This window comes from Lissotriton helveticus (assembly GCF_964261635.1).
Source record: "Lissotriton helveticus chromosome 1_1 unlocalized genomic scaffold, aLisHel1.1 SUPER_1_unloc_7, whole genome shotgun sequence".
Taxonomy (NCBI): domain Eukaryota; kingdom Metazoa; phylum Chordata; class Amphibia; order Caudata; family Salamandridae; genus Lissotriton; species Lissotriton helveticus.
The window spans coordinates 5,214,485-5,236,216 of record NW_027611714.1 but is presented as its reverse complement, the minus strand read 5'-3'; the positions used below and the strand labels follow the sequence as shown (position 1 = coordinate 5,236,216).

At 48.0% G+C, this 21,732-nt stretch overlaps 1 protein-coding gene across 1 annotated transcript in view; it reads left to right on the top strand.

Annotated features, from left to right (window-relative positions):
* The first annotated feature begins 961 nt into the window (after positions 1–961).
* LOC144806392 (uncharacterized) overlaps positions 962–21,732 on the top strand; it is a 29,482-nt gene continuing 8,711 nt past the window's right edge. Inside the window, exon 1 of the mRNA XM_078672756.1 lies at positions 962–1,092. The gene's annotated coding sequence lies outside the window, so the exon portion shown is untranslated. The remainder of the gene's footprint in view (positions 1,093–21,732) is intronic.

The following is a 21,732-nucleotide window of genomic DNA, read 5'->3' as shown; positions in this document are numbered from 1 at the left end:
GCTTTAATCCTGATGGTGCAGTGAGCAAGGGACTCACATCTGAGCATACCCTTCCACACTAGTGGTGGCTAATACGATTCAAAAAGGGGGGTGGTGATGGACAGAGTATCTGAATTAAGCAGAACACTCCAACCCAGTCAAAAGATCAGGGCTTGATCCATCACCGTTTTTTAGCTCACGGTTGTAGCCAGGTTCTGAACTGGGATGGTGCAGTGACTCAGATACTCTGTCCATCACCACCCCCTTTTCTGAATCGCCCACACAGAGCTGGCATTTAATCTTCCACTCGTTTTTAGGTCTCTGGCCTTCGCAACGCGCATGCGTTGCAAAGCATAAAGACCTTTTCCGAGCACTAAGGCTTTTCAGCCAAGCACGTGCACGCGTTCCATTGCCTTCAATGGCAACACGTGCACGTCAGGAGATTCACTTGCGGGAGCACGTGGCCCATCTGGTCGCAATTATCGCTCCGGCGAGTGAATCCCTCCCCCCTGCTGCCGTGCAAGCGCTTTTTTTCTTGTTTATATTTTGGAGTCCTTGAGACCTCCCTCTCTCACGTAGAACTTCTGGTAAGTTGCAGGATATACCTACATGATGTGTTTTAATGTAAACTGGACACCCTTACTATAAGCTCGGCAGACATTGAGCTCTACTCACCTGTATGCATATATTGCACGTGCCATTGTAAGCTCTGCAGCATAGAACACACTCATTTTTGTCTGTGTAATGTGCGTTAGCAGAATCTGCACGTGGCTAGGTGTTCCTCCTCGCTGTAGCTACATGGAGTTCCATTCATCTTTTTAATACAGCTGCTAGTGTAAACTCAGTGTATATTTATATTAATAAAAACGTATAGAAAATATTTGTCAATACATCATAAAACAATTCATATTGTAAGAATAAAACTAAATATTATGGATGTACAAAATAAGGAAAAGGGATTCTTGTCTTTTGTTCATCACAGGTGGAGAAGGCATTCAGGATTAATAATTGCCAAGGAATACATCTTCAAAAAGAAAAGCAGATATAAGCTGGTGTTGCATTTAGCGCCCTTACCTGATGTCCTTCTTCGTCTACCGCATTACTGCCTGAAAGGTAAGGGGGAAAAAGTTAGCCTGAGAGCAGCATTTTACACAGGGAGAAGTTTTATATTTGTCCACTGCTCGCCCCATAATGATGTACACAGCATTGGTAACTCCTAGCAATATCCATTACCCCTTCTCAGTTTGCCTTGTTTGTCAGAGGCAAAACCCGGACTGATGTTTTTTCCATGTCCAATCACTTAGTTTTACTGAACTGCGTGTTAACCCACAGGGAGCACTGAGGGCAGCGCCTTGATGCACTGGTGGTCTGAGCGCTGCGTGTTTAACCACAAGGTGCACTGAGCGCAAACACTGGGTGCAGCTAGTGCAGCGTGAGTGACAAATGGGGTGCACTGAGCACTGCCTGTTAGACACAGGGGGTCCACAGAACGCAGCGTATTTAACACAAGGCGTGCACCAAGCGCTGCGTTTTTGACACGGGAAGCTCTGGGCGCTGTGTCTTGAACTCATGAGGTGCACTGAAAGCAAGAGTTTAACACACTGAACGGTGCATGGTTAACACACGGGTGCACTGAGCGTGGCTTGTTTAAAATATGGGTTTACTGCGTGGTTAACACACGGCGTGCACCAAGCTCTGCGTGTTTGACAAGGGGATCTCTGGGCGCTGTGTGTTGAACGTCACGAACAACATTTAAGGGAATGTGTTTATATATCCAGAAATGCTTGTCTCAAGACAAAAAGTGGGGTTTGTGGGTAACTGCATTTTTTATCTAGCGGTATGCAAGTGGTATAGAACTTAAACATCTATTTTAGAGATTGGTGTAATTGATAGGGTGTTTATTATGGTAGATGTATTTTAATGCCCATTGACGATACTGCTTTGGTAAAAGCGCAGCAAAACATACTAGTATAATTATAATAACTGGTATTTATTCCAACCAACAAGCGCCTACAAAGAATACATATGGGAACACAACGATAACTATCCTGAGTTACAATTTGTAAAAATCAACAGTGATGAACAGTGTCGACAGTGTTTGCTTTATCTCCACACGCTGTTGTTTCAATGCATTTGTAATGCTGCAGCTGCACGTTTGCTTTGCCATTAACAGCAAAGCTAACAAGCATTGGCATAGCTAATAGGTCTCGCCTTTGGGACCTTATGAGTGTATAACCATGCAACAGTTGATGTTGTTGCACCAAGGATATTGTACTGTATAACTAAACATAACTTAAAGGTCCCAAAGGCGAGACCTATTGGCTATGCGACCTATGATCCTGCTCGCAGGCAGGTCGCTCCCCACGCTGCTGCACGGCTCTGCCTGCATTGTTTTTGCCTAATCCTGTATTTTTCCCCTCTGCCTAACTTGCTTTCTTGCCCAGACTTGTTTTTATTCCCCTGTGCCTGTACTTGATTTCTTGCCCAGACTTGTTTTTATTCCCCTGTGCCTGTACTTGCTTTCTTGCCCAGACTTGTTTTTATTCCCCTGTGCCTGAACTTGCTCTCTTGCCCAGACTTGTTTTTTTTCCTCTGTGCCTGTACTTGTTTCCTTGCCTAAACTTGTTCCTTCCGGTGCCCAGTTCTCCCGCGGCCCCTGCCCATTTTTCCCACCATTGCCTCCCTGCGGCCCCACCCACCTGCAATCCCATTCACCGCCCTACTCCCACCTCCCAGCTGCTCCTCCCTCCCACATCCCCTCATATGGAAGCCGCTACGTGGCCACGTAGCGGCTGCGCTCAGCGGGGGCGCCGCTGGCGCACCTACGGGAAGCCCGTCTGTGCCCGTCCGCACCTGGACAGCGCCCAGCGCCAGAACCCCTGGCCCCCACACCCCCACCGCACCCGACCCAGACTCAGCTACGACGCCGACTCCCTCCATGCTCTCAACACCGGCCGAGACCAACGCTGCAACCAAGCCGCCCCAAAACACACCCACGGACCCTTCTCCTGCTGCAGCTGCAGATTCACCTGCGACAGAACCATCAAACCACCAAGAGCCAGACCCAACCTCCTCCGCAGCATACTCCTCAACACCCGCTCCGCACGCAAACACGCCATCGAGCTCTGGGACCTGCTCGACACCACAGGCCCGGACGTAGCCTTCCTGACCGAGACGTGGTGGAACAACTCCTCTGCACCAGACATCGCCGTAGCCATCCCAGACGGATACAAGATCACTCGCAGGGACCACGCCAACGGCATCGGAGGAGGAATAGCCATCGTCCACAAGTCCACCCTCAAGGTCACCACCCATGCAGACGACTCCCTCAACTCCGCCGAACACCTGCACTTCCGGATCCACACCGACCCCAACACCACCCTCAGAGTAACTCACATCTACAGACCTGCTTCAGCGACTCCATCTCCGACCTCGCCAGCACCCACGCACTCGTCTCCACGGACTACATCCTCCTCGGGGACCTGAACTTCCACAACAAGAACAACAACGACGCCAACTCCTCTACGCTGATCGGCACCCTCGCCAACCTCGGCCTCAGACAACTCGTCACCGCGCCCACCCACACCGCCGGCCACACGCTGGACGCCATCTTCTCCACAAGCACCCACGTCACCTTCTACCACACAACCGAATCCCACTGGACCGACCACCGCTGCATTCACTTCTGCTTCAAAAAACCAACCATGCACCATCGCATCCAACAGCTGGCTCGCCGCTGCTGGAGCAAAGTCACCGAAGATCTGCTGATCACCACCCTCTCCAAGAACACACCCACCGACCCCACCAACCCAGACGCCGCAACCCGCAACCTCAGATAGTGGATCAACGACTGTGCCAACACCCTCGCCCCACTGAAGAAACCCTCCAACAACCACGCCAGCAAGAGAGCCACCTGGTTCACCGAAGAGCTCCTGGCCTCCAAGCGCGCACGCCGGAAACTGGAGAAGAAATGTCTCCACGAAGGCACACCGGACAACCACGCAGCCCTCAAGGACGCCACCCGCAGACACCACCACCTCATCAGATCAGAGAAGAGATCCTCCTTCAAAGACCGCCTGGATAACAATGCACACGACAGCAAAGCGCTCTTCCGCATTGTAAAAGAACTCTCCAACCCCAGCGCCAACACCAACGACATCCCGCCCTCCCAGGAACTGTGCGACTCGCTGGCCATCTTCTTCCACCGCAAGATCGCCGACATCCACGAAAGCTTCAACACCATGACCGACCCGACCACGCCAGACTCCACCCCTCTCCCGAACACCAACAGCACCAACCGCCTGACCTCCTGGTCCAACATCAGCAACGTCGAGACAAGCAAGGTCATGAACTCCATCCACTCAGGATCACCGACAGACCCGTGCCCACACCACATATTTAACAAGGCAGACGCAGCCATCACACCCCAACTACGGAAGATCATCAACATCTCCTTCGAAACAGCGGCATTCCCGCAAAGCTGGAAGCACGCCAAAATCAACGCCCGCCTCAAAAAGCCCAAGGCAGACCCCAAGGACCTCAAGAACTTCCGGCCCATCTCCCTGCTCCCGTTCCAGGGAAGGTCATCGAGAAAATCATCAACATGCAACTGACCCGCCACCTCGAAGACAACAACATCCTGGACCCGTCCCAATCAGGTTTCAGATGAAACCACAGCACCGAGACAGCCCTCATCTCCGCCACAGATGACATCAGGCACCAATTAGACAAATGCGAAACATCTGCCCTCATCCTCCTGGACCTCTCGGCCGCCTTCGACACGGTCTGCCATCGCACTCTAAAAACATGCCTCCAAGAAGCCGGTATCCAAGAGAAAGCCCTCGACTGGACCACATCCTTCCTCTCCGACAGATCCCAGAGCGTCCGCCTCCCACCGCTCCAATCCAAAGCCACGGACATCATCTGCGGTATCCCCCAGGGCTCCTCCCTCAGCCCGACGCTGTTCAACATCTACATGGCCCCCCTCGCACAAGTGGCCCGGCACCACAACCTCAACATCATCTCCTAAGCTGACGACACTCAGCTCATCCTCTCCCTCACCAAGGACCCACGCACCGCCAAAACCAACATCCACAACGGAATGAAGGCCATCGGCGACTGGATGAGGAGCAGCCGTCTGAAACTGAACTCAGACAAGACAGAGGTCCTCATCCTCGGACCCAACCCCTCAGCCTGGGACGATTCCTGCTGGCCAACCCCTCTAGGGACAGCACCGACACCCACCGACCTCGCACGCAATCTTGGATTCATCCTCGACTCCTCCCTCTCCGTGTCTAAACAGGTCAACGCCGTCTCCTCCTCCTGCTACAACACCCTCCGCATGCTCCGCAGGATCTACAAGTCGATCCCGACCGAAACAAGAAGAACGGTGACACAGGCCCTTGTCAGCAGCAGGCTGGACTATGGCAACGCACTCTATGCCGGAATCCCAGCCAAACACCTACGACGACTACAGCGCATCCAAAATGCCTCCGCCTGACCGATCATCAACGTCCCCCGCCGCAACCTCATCACCCCCCACCTGAGAAACCTACACTGGCTCCCCGTCGACAAGAGGATCACCTTCAAACTCTTCATCCACGCACACAAAGCACTCCAGACCGCCGGACCCGCCTACCTGAACAGCAGACTCAGCTTCCACACCCCTTGCCGCCACTCTGATCCACCAGCCTTGCCCTCACCACTGTCCCCCGCATCCAACGAACCACCTCAGGCGGCAAATCCTTCTCCTACCTCACCGCCAAGGCCAGGAACACCCTTCCTACTCACTTACGGCAGACTGAAGACCTACTCGCCTTCAGAAGACTCCTCAAGACCTGACTCTTCGAACAGTAGTGAAGCTTCCGCCCCCCCCTCCCCCCTCAGTGCCTTGAGACCCTCACGGATAAATAGCGCGCTCTACAAATAGATTTTATTGATTGATTGATTGATATGCCAATGCTTGTTAACAAAAATCGAAGTGATTTACTTAACAGTAAACCTTACGCATAGCAGGACAATCTCAATCTCTTTTCTATGCAGTAATTCATGTATCACAGTGGAAGTATAATTTATTCTCAGTGTTTCACCAGTCCTCGCGCCAGACGATTAATTAAACAACACGCCTTCCTTCAAATCGCAGATGCATATTTTCTTTAATTAACACGATGGCAGCCGCTGGTGCTATCAAGGCACAGTCATCACACACTTATCACTAACCTCAAATCCACTTCTTTATATCAGGTTCCCAGGTGATTTCCACGAACCAGCAACTCCAAGCACTACACATCAAATGCTTCTGGATTTGAATACTTCTTTCGCCAGGGGTTGTCCAACTCAAAATAACCAGTAGTTATAATTCTGTCATCTTCCTCTCCAGCCCATCCTCGTCGCCCTTATTACAAAGTAGACTTGTAGATTAAGATGAATAATGTATTTATTTAAGTTACATGGAGCAGTCCCATGGCATGTCTTCATCTGCATCAACTGCCTTCATCCTCTGAGCAGCTCCTCAGAACATTCTAAGATGGCATGGTAACCATCACTAGGCAACATCCACAACGTGGATGCTGGGATACAACACTTGGGGATCCCTGACTTTATGCACTCGTGGACAATTAACCAGATTCAAACATTATCAACTTTCTGCTTGGTGGGCTAGGCAACATTGGGAGGAGCAGATGGATGATGCCTGGCTAATTCAAGCGATGAAAACGGGGAATATCAATAAAGAAGTGGCCTTGTGGTATCCAGCCCTGATTAAAGCTGAAGATGATATGAATCAGGATATCCAAAAGCTTTGGCGTAATGATGTGGAAAATATTAATCTGAGTGAGGCTTGGTTGGGCTCTTTGCATTGCTTCGAGAGACAGTTAAACCTGCGTATCTCAAGCGTAACTATCTTTTCACCCTTTATCGGGTCTACTGGTCCCCTGCAAAATTGAAAAAATGTTCCTGAGTATGTTTGTTCAAGATGCCAAGATCCCCTAGCAAATGACTGTCATATGTTTTAACTTGCCCAGTGATTACCAAATTTTGAAGGGGCATATGTGAATTTTTAAAGGATGTAACAGACATTCAGATAGAAGTAACATTGGTACTTATTTTTTTGCGGACTAGGCCAAGATAGCATTTTGGCTTCAAATAAAATGGCCGCTAGATTCATGTTTTATGTCATTTTATTGGGTAGACGAGAGATCTGTAAAGCTTGAAAATCGGCTGTTCCACCCCATTTCTCTGAGTGTAAAAACAACATCATACGTACAAGTCAACTAGATATGTCGTGTGACCCTAGAGGTCAAGAGAAGGTGTGGGCTATGTTGGTTGACGGGTGTCAGAGGAACGGGATCCAATGATTAAGTCAATAAGTAGCTGTTGGGGTATACAACCTTTACCACGCAACTTTTACCACGACCTACCTTTACCACGCAACTTTTACAACGCAGGACCCTTTACCACGCATACCATTACAACGCTGGTATTTACAACGCAGGTACCTTTACAACGCATACCATTACAACGTAAGTATTGGTAAGTATATAATTTTATTTAAAATATTTTAGGTTTGGGTTTTGGGTAAATGGGTATTTTTAGGGTTCAGGGTCAGTTTTCAGTTTTTGGGTAAATGGGTATTTTTAGGGTTCAGGGTCAGTTTTCAGTTTTTGGGTAAAGGGGTATTTTTAGGGTTCAGGGTCAGTTTTCAGTTTTTGGGTACAGGGGTATTTTTAGGGTTCAGGGTCAGTTTTCAGTTTTTGGGGTACCAGGGTATTTTTAGGGTTCAGGGTCAGTTTTCAGTTTTTGGGTACAGGGGTATTTTTAGGGTTCAGGGTCAGTTTTCAGTTTTTGGGGTACAGGGGTATTTTTAGGGTTCAGGGTCAGTTTTCAGTTTTTGGGGTACAGGGGTATTTTTAGGGTTCAGGGTCAGTTTTCAGTTTTTGGGGTACAGGGGTATTTTTAGGGTTCAGGGCTGGGTTTGGGTTTTGGGGTTCAGGGGTATTTTTAGGTTTTAGGGCTGGGTTTGGGTTTTGGGGTACAGGGGTATTTTTAACATATATATTTAAAAATTAATAAATAAATATTAATATAAATAATTAAAATATTAAATATTAAAATAATTTATTAATTTAAAAAAATATTATTAATAATTAAATTATTTTACCATATTATTTACTTACCTATACTTACGTTGTAATGGTATGCGTTGTAATAGTACCTGCGTTGTAAATACCAGCGTTGTAATGGTATGCGTGGTAAAGGGTCCTGCGTTGTAAAAAATGCGTGGTAATGGTCTGTGTGGTAAAAGAACGCGTGGTAACGTCATATATCCAGCTGTTGGTTCTGGTCCCCCTCCTCTGCATGCTATGCGTGTGAGGGGCAGGAGTGGAAGCAGCTGGATTTCTTGTGTGGAAAGACTCTATTCCCATCCGGCCCTCAGTAAGGGAAAGGGAGTATTGCCAACTAGTCAATTGGCAGAATGAGGACCAAAAAAAAAACAAATCCTTCTACCTCCACATCGACCCCAGGCCACCAGAAATAAATTCTTATCCTCTGCTTCGTGGCATTCATACCCAGATGGCCAATATGAGCTGTCTCCAAAGTCTTTTGGTGGAAAACTCCTAGTGCAATCAATTTATCACCCCTCACCAACAATCCTCCTTTCACAGATAACTCATCCACCAGCTTGCAAGAAGATTTAGCAGGTTTTTTCCCTGCTGACCCAAATTTACCAAAATTCATAATCGCGTTGAATACAGAATCCTCCCTCAACCGATCCCACAATACCATCATATCGGAACAAATGAACAAATCTTCAACTATGGCAATGATACATTCCTTAATTTCTTCCTGTACATCCACCTCACAAAAATCTCCATCAACTGGTAAACGAGACAGAAAGTCAGTTCTAACACTCTTTCCTCCCACAATGTGAATCCCTCTAAAAATTGAACTCCAATAATTTGATAATCTGGCTGTGGCTTTCTTAATTTTGTTTCCAGACAAAATATCAACGAGTGATCTGTGATCTGTCCGTAAACAATATTTTCCTTCCAGAGATATGGATTAAACTTGCCAAGACCCCATACACATGCCAACATTTATTTGATCTATTATGGAATATCTTGTTTTCAATTCTTTCATCCTTCTAGAAGCAAACCCTACAGTGACTTCCTTCCATCCTTCACTTGTGGCAAAACAGCCCCCATGCCATATGCACTAGCAGCACAGTCACCAAAATATTGCGTCCTTCCACACAAGGCTGTAGTGCGGGAGCAGAGTTAATACTTTATTTGATGGGATCAAAACTTTGTTGACATATTGCAGACCGTTCAAATTTTACATTTTCTTTCAAATAAATGCCTAAAGCACCAGTCAGGTTTGCAAAACTAAATGTTTAAAAAGACAAAAATGTACACAGCTGCCACACTTACACACACTAGGCCCCAAACTGCTTGAATTCAATGCTAAATACTGTGTATTTATAAAAATACTAACACGTGAACTTTGTTAAAATTAGATTGTTGTGCCTCTCATCTTAATGTTATTACTGTTTTCCAAGCTTAGAATGTTATGCCAGCAAGTATTCTTTGTTCTCTTACCAAAATGGTTCCAAATTCTCCATTCTGATCCTGGCGGTTGCTGAGGCAGGATGGTGAATACTTGTACTGCCTTACTTGTTGAATAAACTCACCTTTATCAACACCTGGATCTCGACTCCTTCACTTCATTTTGGCGACGCTCCGGTCTACCACGTCTGTGAGGAGTTTCTGGTGTTCCTGGAGAGCTGTTCTGCTACACTTCGTTCCTCTTTCCTGGTTGGCGCTTCCTGTGGTCTCCCGCTAAGCGCTGTTCCCTCACGGCGCTCACCGCTCCTGTGCTCCTGAAAAGCGGCAACCCGAGGTACTGTTTCTTTCTTTTTGGGTTGTTTGGGCCGTTTTCCGCGTCCCTGCGCTCGAGCACACAGCGCAAGTCAGCGCGAGAGATTTCAACGTTCTCAAGCGCCATGCTAGCGCGAGAACTCTTCGTTCTGTCTCCCAGTTACTAAGAGACGCTGCTGGTGACTGACGCTCTATGCGCACTGACGTCATCGCGCATTGCGTCTAGCGGCCATTTTTAGAACTTTTGCCAACCACGTATAAAACAGCTTCGTTTTCATTGCCGTTTTGCCAACCAAGTTCAATTTCAACCGGCAACACAACTATATCCTTTCAAATACTACTTTGCTACAGTTTACCTTATCCAATACAAGCAAGATACCTTACTTTACATTTTTCTTCACCTGCCTCAGCTTTAGTCCGCAAAAAATTTTAAATTATAAATTATAAATTTGCAAAATACAAATTACATGGCTACCACTGCCAACCATACAATTTCGCCACCACCAGCTTTCCTTATTGAAGGGGAGGTTCCCACCACGGAATGGGAAGAATGACTAGGGTTCTTCGAAAATTACCTTGAGGCCATAGATGGCCTTAGATTTCCTGCGACCAGGAAGAAAGCTATACTATTGAATTCCCTGGGCAAAGCAGGACAACATGTCTTCAAATTCCTACCAGAACTTTTAAATGATGATGGTGAGCCTATTGATAACCCCTACAATGAGGCAAAATTGAGACTAGAAAAATACTTTGGAAAACAAATTAATATTGTCATGCAAAGGCACAAATTCTATACTGTTCCACAAAAAAACAAAGAAACAGTTGATCAAATGGTTGCTCGCTTACGAGAATTATCCCTGAAATGTGACTTTGGAGCCATGGCAGATCAGATGATTCGAGATCAACTGATAGTACAATGTAAAAACAAGCGTATGCAGCAAAAACTATGGGCAGCTAAAAACCCTACATTGTTAGAAGCCATCACAATTGCTAAAGTCGTCGAAGAATCAGACAAATGCATGGACGAGATGCGTCTTCTTGAGATAAAAAAGGAAGAAACTGTCAACATTGTCCAAGCCTCCAAATCTGATAAAGAACTACCTTCCAATGTTGATAAATTGAACACTAAACCCAAAACTTTTCTTTCCAAGTCTAAGTCTGTTTATAATAATCCTAGTGGGAAAATGAAATTTATGGGATGTTTTCGTTGTGGAGATATGTCTCATGCTGCTGATTTTCAAGATTGTTTTGCCAGAGACAAAACCTGCAGTAATTGTGGTAAGCGTGGACACATTAGTAAAGTATGCAAATCTCCTGCAATTAATAGAGTTAATTTTGTTGAAGATGACGCCTCCTCTCAAGAAATGTTCTTATATGTGGACGGTGATGCTGATTATGACAATACTCACTTTGTCTTGCAGAAGCCAAAAGCTTCTTTTATTCTCAATGATATTCCCGTTACCCTCATGGTTGATCCAGGCTCAATGTTTTCCATTTTACCTTATAGTATGTATAGGGAGCTTTGGCCATCTGTACCACTATTACACAGTGATTTCATGCCGAAAGGTTATACAGGAAAAGTAATTAAATTGAAGGGAGTCATGGATACTTCTTTTCAATTTAAAGGGAGATCTGCTTTGGGCAAGATTTTCGTTTCCGAAGAAGGCCCAGCAATTCTTGGATGGTTACAACAATATGATTTACATATTGTTCTTGACCCAAGATCTGATGATGTGGTACTTGCAGTCGACGCATATGCGCCAGATCTAGCTCAAGTACTCTAACTTACCACCAAGAAGAAGAGAAAACCTGTGCTGCTAAGAGAAAACAAATTATCTCCTTCAAAAATTCGGTTATGTGGAGTACAGTGATTTTATACTAGGATTTACAGAGTCTGACAACATTTCTTGCTACAAAAGAGAAAACGAGTTACTTTCATTTAAAATTCACTTTTGTGGAAGTCTGAGAGCATGGAATTAATATAAAATGTCCTATGAGTGCATTACAGTTTACTAAAAAAAAAAAACGTGTTCCCATTATAGTTCAATCATGTGGAAGCCTGTACTGATTAAGTGAGTACTCTACTTGTCGTTGCTTCATAGAGCTATTATTTATACATGGGGGCTCATATTCTTATTAATTAAAGGGTATGTTATAGGTATTTCAGCATAATTCAGCAATTTAAATATCACTATCTTACAGCCATCTTGTAAGTCTGCTGTCATGCATTCATTATTATTTTTACAAAATTTTATGCAAGGTATTTATACAGCTATTCTTATAAGTCAGTATTGCTTACAATGCTAATTCAGTAATCCAATATTCCGTATTACGTTTTATGCTTCTTACAGTATTTCGAGTGTGTGTTACTTTCAATGCTTTTTACACTAATTCTTATAAGTCTGATATACACTTATACTTCATACAACAATTCAGGTATGCCTATGTTTCGTTCTATGCTTTGTACAATACTTCAAGCCAGTTTTACTTTCAATGCTATATACAGCGATTCAAATCTGTATCACTTTCAATACCTGATAGAGCAGTTAGTCTATATTGCCTTTACGATTTAATTGATTGTTGTTAATTACATGTTACGAATTTAATGCTACAAATTTAGCTTCGTGTTTGAAGCTTCTTGTTTTTGCTGGTACTTTAAGTTTAGAAGTTATTTTCTTCGTAGGGTTGTTCAAAGCTAGTCTCTATACTTATTCAATGTGAGGTGTACACACGCCCTTCCTACTGTTTTAACCCTACGTAATCTTTTTACTTAGCTTCAGCAGTACTTTCATTACAGTGGTTATTCTATACATACATTAGTATTGTTGCATTTCACAAATTTAATGTTCCCTAAGGAAAAGAAAATGTTTAACTATAATTACTCAAAATATGATGAATTTATCAGATATTAAAATTTAATCTTTGTTCTCTCCTCCTTTCTCTTCTCCCTCAATTTGTTGTTCTTTCTCTTTCTTTCCTTACTTATAAAATTTTGATGTTTTTTTTTCTCTTTAAAGGGAGGAGATATGTTGTGCCTCTCATCTTAATGTTATTACTGTTTTCCAAGCTTAGAATGTTATGCCAGCAAGTATTCTTTGTTCTCTTACCAAAATGGTTCCAAATTCTCCATTCTGATCCTGGCGGTTGCTGAGGCAGGATGGTGAATACTTGTACTGCCTTACTTATTGAATAAACTCACCTTTATCAACACCTGGATCTCGACTCCTTCACTTCATAGATCATGCCGAAAAGAGGTAACAAGAATGTCTACTCTTGACCCTTGATGCTTTTTCATAATAAGTTTGACATTGTATAACATGATTCACATATTTTCTAGAAATGTTTCTGATCAGTAGAAGAAATGTATTGTTAAAGTTTGATTCAAAGTTTAGTTTAAATATAAGCTAAGCAACTTCATATGAAGAAAATAAATTTTCAATGGTGACCCCTTGAACTAACTCGTAATTCCTTTTTCAAGTTACGTCAATGTAAAATGGGGGGATTAAAGAGCCATGAGGTGGAATCAAGAGTGAGATAAAGGAGCCGGGAGTGTCTGGGGGTGGATTAAAGAGCCATGAGGTGGAATCAAGAGGGAGATAAAGGAGCCGGGAGTGTCTGGGGTGGATTAAAGAGCCATGAGGTGGAATCAAGAGGGAGATAAAGGAGCCGGGAGTGGCTGGGGTGGATTAAAGAGCCATGGGGTGGAATCAAGAGTGAGATAAAGGAGCCGGGAGTGTCTGGGGGTGGATTAAAGAGCCATGAGGTGGAATCAAGAGGGAGATAAAGGAGCCGGGAGTGGCTGGGGTGGATTAAAGAGCCATGAGGTGGAATCAAGAGGGAGATAAAGGAGCCGAGAGTGGCTGGGGGTGGATTAAAGAGCCACGAGGTGGAATCAAGAGTGAGATAAAGGAGCCGGGTGTGTCTGGGGGTGGATTAAAGAGCCATGAGGTGGAATCAAGAGTCAGATAAAGGTGCCGAGAGTGTCTGTGGGTGGATTAAAGAGCCATGAGGTGGAATCAAGAGTGAGACAAAGGAGCCGGGAGTGTCTGGGGGTGGATTAAAGAGCCATGAGGTGGAATCAAGAGGGAGATAAAGGAGCCGGGAGTGGCTGGGGTAGATTAAAGAGCCATGGGGTGGAATCAAGAGTGAGATAAAGGAGCCGAGAGTGGCTGGGGGTGGATTAAAGAGCCACGAGGTGGAATCAAGAGTGAGATAAAGGAGCCGGGAGTGTCTGGGGGTGGATTAAAGAGCCATGAGGTGGAATCAAGAGTGAGATAAAGGAGCCGAGAGTGTCTGGGGTGGATTAAAGAGCCATGAGGTGGAATCAAGAGTCAGATAAAGGAGCCGGGAGTGTCTGGGGTGGATTAAAGAGCCATGAGGTGGAATCAAGAGTGAGATAAAGGAGCCGGGAGTGTTTTGGGGTGGATTAAAGAGCCATGAGGTGGAATCAAGAGTGAGATAAAGGAGCCGAGAGTGTCTGGGGGTGGATTAAAGAGCCATGAGGTGGAATCAAGAGTGAGATAAAGGAGCCGAGAGTGTCTGTGGGTGGATTAAAGAGCCATGAGGTGGAATCAAGAGTGAGACAAAGGAGCCGGGAGTGTCTGGGGTGGATTAAAGAGCCATGAGGTGGAATCAAGAGTCAGATAAAGGAGCCGGGAGTGGCTAGTGGTGGATTAAAAAGTAAAGTAAAGTCCACATTTGTAAAGCGCACAATCACCCGTAAGGGTCTCTAGGCGCTGGGGGCCGTCGGGAAGATTAAGCGAGCTATTGCCCAGAGTCACATGGTGCTGGGCTAACCTGCCGCCGGAGCCGGGGATCGAACCGTGGTCCCCAGATTCCAGCGTCAGTCGCCCTGGCCGCGGCGCCACACCTCTCCCTTTAAAGAGCCATGAGGTGGAATCAAGAGTGAGATAAAGGAGCCGAGAGTGTCTGGGGTGGATTAAAGAGCCATGAATCAAAAGTGAGATACAGGAGCCGGGAGTGGCTGGGGGTGGATTCAAGAGCCATGAGGTGGATCCAAGACTCCGCAGCCTTGACATTCAGTACCCGGCATTCAATAGCACCGGCTGTGGGCTTCTTAGCACAACTTTGAGCCCGGCTCTCATTCTTTTACAAATTAAGCACCGTATGTAATAGTGTACAGCGCAGGACAGCAGGACCCTGCAGCAGCAGAGAGTTGTCTCTCCCCATACACCTGGACATTACTTCTGCTGAAGGGGGGGACAGAAAGGAGGGGGATTATTAGGACAAGATGAAGTGACACCCCCGCTCCAGTGGTAGCGATATAGGACTCTGTGGTACCAGTGGCTCCTGCCTCCGCGTGGCCCTTGCTACCCGGGCGGGACCGGGAACCAGCAGCGACCCTGGCAAAAATGCTCTCTTCTGCTTCTTGTGCAATCTCTCTCTCTCTCTTTCCATCCATCCATTCACCCATCCAATCACCCACCCATCCATCCATCCATCTATCCACCCATCCATCTATCTATCCATCCACCCATCCATCCATCCATCTATCCATCCATCCATCTATCCATCCACCCATCCATCCATATATACATCCACCCATCCATCCATATATACATCCACCCATCCATCCATCCATCTATCCATCCACCCATCCATCCATCCACCCATCCATACATCCATCTATCTATCCATCCACCCATCTATCTATCTACCAATCCATCCAACCATCCATCTACTCATCCATCCACCCACATGTCTATCCACTCACCCATCCATCCACCCACCCACACATCCCTCCACCCACCCACCCATCCATCCATTCATCTACCCACCCACCCATCCATCCACCCACCCATCTGTCCACCGACCTATCCATCTGTCGATCCATCCACCCACCTATCTATCCATCCATCCATCCATCCATCCACCCACCCATCCACCCACCCATCCACCCTTCCATCTCGACGTCTTTTCTCTCTCTCTGATCGCTTTCTCTCCACCTCTCCCCCCTCTGTTTCTCCCTCTCTCTCCTCCCAGAGACGTTTTAAGGCCTTGGCAAATTCGGCTCTTGCCCCGGGCCCCAGCCTTTCAGGGGCCCCTGATATACCTGGCTCTGTTCTCCACAAAGCCCTGCCCTGATGACCTTGAATGGTTTTTAAACACAGTTTGTTTTCATATATTTGTATTACGGGTGGGTGGCAGGGATTGCGCGCAGTGACCTCAGTGAGCTGCTGCTGAGTCATTGGACACACTTTAGAATCTGGAGGAGTCTGAATGGATCATGAATTCACAACTGGTCTGAGCAGGGGCCCCAAAATGTTTGATCCAGGGCCCCCAAAATCCTTAAGATGTTCCATCCTCCAGTCCCCCTTCCTCTTCCTCTCTTTCCATCCATCCATTCATCTAACTCCCACCCACCCCCGCAAGGAGCAGAGGGCCCGTCCCACAAGGAGAAAGACATGGGCCCCTCCCACATGGAGAAGCAGGGGTCCCCTCCCACATGGAGAAAGAGAGGGGGCCCTCCCGCAAGAAGAAGAAGCAGCCCCCACCCACAAGGAGAAGCAGAGGGGCCCCTCCCACAAGCAGAAGCAGAGGGGCTCCTCCCACAGGAGCAGCAGAGGGGCCCCTCCCACAAGGAGAAGCAGAGGGGCCCCTCCCACAAGCAGAAGCAGAGGGGCCCCTCCTACAGGAGCAGCAGAAGGGCCCCTCCCAAAAGAAGAAGCAGAGGGTCACCTCTCAAAAGCGGAGGGACCCCTCCCACAAGGAGAAGCAGGGGGCTCTCCCAGAAGCAGAGGGGCCCCTCCCACAAGGAGCACCAGAGGGGCCCCTCCTAGAAGCAGAGGGGCCCCTCCCACAAGGGGAAACAGGGTGGCCCCTCCCACAAGGAGAAGCAGGGGGGCCCTCCCAGAAGGAGCAACAGAGGGGCCCCTCCCACAAGGAGCAGCAGAGGGGCCTCGCCCACAAGTAGAAGGAGAGGGGCCCCTCGACAAGGAGAAGCTGGGGGCCCCTCCCTCATACAGAAGCAGAGGGGCCCCTCCCCCAAGCAGAAGCAGAGGGGCCCATCCCACAGGGAGCCGCAGAGGGGCCCCTCCCACAAGCAGAAGCAGAGGAGCCCTTCCTAACCTTCTACAGGGGTCCCCAGGGAGAGGCAGCAGCAGTCCCCCAAGGAGGCAGGCCTGCCAAGTATCACGCATCAGGTGTGACTCTACTGCATTTCAGTGTGGTTTTCCGCATCGCCGTACTGAAATGCCTCGTCACGCATTTTTAATGCCAGTCTGAATGGCAGACGGCGGTGCCAGTGCGCCGGCTCTGTTGCTCCCCACAGACTTGCCAGAAGGAGCTGGCTCAGTGAGGTGATAGTTAAAGATCTTAAAGAGTCTGCTGAGCTCTGGAGTCAGGCTCTCAGGGGGGCGGGGGGCTGGCCTCATCCGTGGTTGCTGCTGGCAGCTTTAGCACTGTTGGGGGCCCCGGGATTGGATGTGGGTGACCTCGTGCATCGTCACCTCCTGGAGGAAGTGAGGTACGGTGGTAGGCAGGTCAGAGAAGCAGCGGGGGCCTCAAGAGTGGAGGAGTCCTGGCGGTGGTGTGCTGCTATCTGGCATCAAACATCGGTGAACAGAGGCATGATTGGCCTGTCTGAGAGCACCATGAGGAGGTGAGTCTCCTACAAACTCAGACTTTAAAGTGCCTCCCCTGGAACTATCACCCAATGGAAGCCCAGAGCAGCAGCGATGCACGAGTGCTGCTCCAGAATCAAACACTGCACTGGGTACAGTGCGGGAGGCGGCCAGCCTTGAGTCACTGGACTCCTCCTCAGAGGCAGCGCCATCACCATCCTGGGGATCGCCACGTGCGCAAGCTAAGTGCGGCCTGCCGGGCAGGGGCCGAGTCATTCAGCAGCTGGGAGAACTTAAGAATGCATCATGCAGTGAGCTGTGCTGTGTGCACACAGCGGTCTCTGTGCAGTCCATTCATAAAGTAAGTCACAGTGTACTTTGGCCAACGCTGCGGGCCAGGCAAAGCTGTGATACGGGTGCAGTGCAGTTTGTGTTGTTGTCACACACAGCATCTGCCAGGCCGGAACTCACTCTCTGTGCAGAATTCAGCACAGAAGAGCACCGGCCCGATGACACCCTAGCTTCCATCCTGGCAGAGTTACTGAGGCGGCACTGCAGGTGAGGTGTGCTGTTAACTGGATAAGCACTGGTGGTGAATGATAGGCCACTACGACCACCCCCTATCCCTTGATAAGGACCGGTGGTGAATGATAGGCCACTACGACCACCCCCTTTCCCTGGAGAAGGACCCGTGTGAATGATAGGCCAGTACGACCACCCCCTATCCCTGGATAAGGACTGGTGGTGAATGATAGGCCAGGACTACCACCCCCTTTCCCAGGATAAGGACCAGTGGTGAATAATAGGCCAGGACTACCACCCCCTTCCACCCTGATTAATAAATCGCTTTCTCCATTTTTGAACTTTGTTCAAAACCCAAGACTTGATAAACAAGATCTTATAAAAATAGTCTGTATTACTTTTGAATGCTGCTGTTCTGCCTTTTACTACTTTATCTGTCATGGAGAATCAAAGCAGCTCTCCCAGCTCCTGGCCTGTGTTATTGCATTGTTTGCATAAGATTCTCCTAGTGCCTCGCTCGTGTTATTGCATTGTGTCCAATAGATTCTCCTAGTGCCTGTCCTGTGTTATTGCATTTTGAGCGTCAGATTCTCCTTGTGCCTGGCCTGTGTTATTGCATTGTTTACATCAGATTCTCCTCGTGCCTGGCCTGTGTTATTGCACTCTTTACATCAGATTCTCCTAGTGTCTGGCCTGTGTAATTGCATTGTTTACATCAGATTCTCCTCATGCCCGGTTTGTGTTATTGCATTGTTTACATCAGATTCTCCTCGTGCCTCGCCTTTGTTATTGCAGTGTTTGCGTCGGATTCACCTAGTGCCTGGCCTGTGTTATTGCATTATTTGCATCAGATTCTCCTAGTGCCTTGCCTGTGTTATTGTATTCTTTGTGTCAGATTCTCCTAGTGCCTAGCCTGTGTTATTTGCATTGTTTACATCAGATTCTCCTTGTGCCCGGCCTGTGTTATTGTATGTTTGCGTCAGATTCTCCTCGTGCCTTGCCTGTGTTATTGCATTCTTTGTGTCAGATTCTCCTAGTGCCTTGCCTGTGTTATTCGGTACAAAAGGGGGTGTTGATGGACGGAGCATCTGAACCAATCAAACACTCACACCCAGTCAAAAGATCTGGGTTTAATCCATCACCGTTCTTTAGCCCACTCTGCTACCCCAGTTCAGACATGGCTATATGCAAATCAGTCTGACCCTGTGCCTCATGGGAACAGTCCAGCCCGAACTGCCAAGCCATGCCTTCCCTGGACCGGAAACAAGCTTCCGAGGACCGGTTTCTGGCATTGCAGCCTTCTCCAGCCCGGCTTGCTTGAATCCAGTGGCAAAGTGAGCAAGGGACTCACGTCTGAGCATACCCTGCTACATTTATGGCGGCCAAAAGCAGTACAAAAGGGGGTGGTGATGGACGGAGCATCTGAACCAATCAAACACTCACACCCAGTCAAAAGATCTGGGTTTAATCCATCACCGTTCTTTTGCCCACTCTGCCACCCGAGTTCAGACATGGCTATATGCAAATCAGTTTGACCCTGTGCCTCATGGGAACAGTCCAGCCCGAACTGCCAAGCCATGTCTTCCCTGGACCGGGAACAAGCTTCCGAGGACCGGTTTCTGGCATTGCAGCCTTCTTCAGCCCGGCTTGCTTGAATCCAGTGGCAAAGTGAGCAAGGGACTCACGTCTGAGCATACCCTGCCACACTTATGGCTGCCAAAAGCGGTACAAAAGGGGGTGGTGATGGACGGAGCATCTGAACCAATCAAACACTCACACCCAGTCAAAAGATCTGGGTTTAATCCATCACTGTTCTTTAGCCCACTCTGCCACCCCAGTTCAGACATGGCTATATGCAAATCAGTCTGACCCTGTGCCTCATGGGAACAGTCCAGCCCGAACTGCCAAGCCATGCCTTCCCTGGACCGGAAACAAGCTTCCGAGGACCGGTTTCTGGCATTGCAGCCTAATTCAGCCCGGCTTGCTTGAATCCAGTGGCAAAGTGAGCAAGGGACTCACGTCTGAGCATACCCTGCCACACTTATGGCGGCCAAAAGCGGTACAAAAGGGGGTGGTGATGGACGGAGCATCTGAACCAATCAAACACTCACACCCAGTCAAAAGATCTGGGTTTAATCCATCACCGTTCTTTAGCCCACTCTGCCACCCCAGCTCAGACATGGCTATATGCAAATCAGTCTGACCCTGTGCCTCATGGAAACAGTCCAGCCCGAACTGCCAAGCTATGCCTTCCCTGGACCGGAAACAAGCTTCCGAGGACCGGTTTCTGGCATTGCAGCCTTCTTCAGCCCAGCTTGCTTGAATCCAGTGGCAAAGTGAGCAAGGGACCCATGTCTGAGCATACCCTGCCACACTTATGGCGGCCAAAAGCGGTACAAAAGGGGGTGGTGATGGACGGAGCATCTGAACCAATCAAACACTCACACCCAGTCAAAAGATCTGGGTTTAGTCCATCACCGTTCTTTAGCCCACTCTGCCACCCCAGTTCAGACATGGCTATATGCAAATCAGTCTGACCCTGTGCCTCATGGGAACAGTCCAGCCCGAACTGCCAAGCCATGCCTTCCCTGGACCGGAAACAAGCTTCCGAGGACCGGTTTCTGGCATTGCAGCCTTCTTCAGCCCGGCTTGCTTGAATCCAGTGGCAAAGTGAGTAAGGGACTCACGTCTGAGCATACCCTGCCACACTTATGGCGGCCAAAAGCAGTACAAAAAGGGGTGGTGATGGACGGAGCATCTGAGCCAATCAAACACTCACACCCAGTCAAAAGATCTGGGTTTAATCCATCACCGTTCTTTAGCCCACTCTGCCACCCCAGTTCAGACATGGCCATATGCAAATCAGTCTGACCCTGTGCCTCATGGGAACAGTCCAGCCCGAACTGCCAAGCCATGCCTTCCCTGGATCGGAAACAAGCTTTCGAGGACCGGTTTCTGGCATTGCAGCCTTCTTCAGCCCGGCTTGCTTGAATCCAGTGGCAAAGTGAGCAAGGGACTCACGTCTGAGCATACCCTGCCACACTTATGGCGGCCAAAAGCGGTACAAAAGGGGGTGGTGATGTACGGAGCATCTGAACCAATCAAACACTCACACCCAGTCAATAGATCCATCACCACCTCCTTTTGTACCGCGTAGCCTGTGTTATTAGCATTGTTTTCGTCAGATTCTCCCAACGCCTGGCCTGTGTTATTGCATTGTTTACATCAGATTCTCCTTGTGCCCGGCCTGTGTTATTGTATGTTTGCATCAGATTCTCCCAATGCCTGGCCTGTGTTATTGCACTGTTTACATCATATTCTCCTAGTGTCTGGCTTGTGTTATTGCAGTATTTGCATCAGATTCAACTAGTGCCTGCCCTGTGTTATTGCATTGTTTGCATCAGATTCTCCTCGTGCCTGGCCTGTGTTTTTGCATTGTTTGCATCTGAATCTCCTAGTGCCTGGCCTGTGTTAATGTATTATTTTCATCAGATTCTCCTCGTGCCTGGCCTGTGTTATGCCATTGTTCGCGTCAGATTCTCCTCGTGCTTGGCCTGTGTTATTGCACTGTTTACATCAGATTCTCCTAGTGTCTGGCCCGTGGTATTGCATCTTTACATCAGATTCTCCTCGTGCCTGGCCTGTGTTATTGCAGTGTTTGCGTCGGATTCATCTAGTTCCTTGCCTGTGTTCTTGCATTGTTTACATGAGATTCTCCTATTGTCTGGCCTGTGTTATTGCATTGTTTGCGTCAGATTCTCCCAACGCCTGGC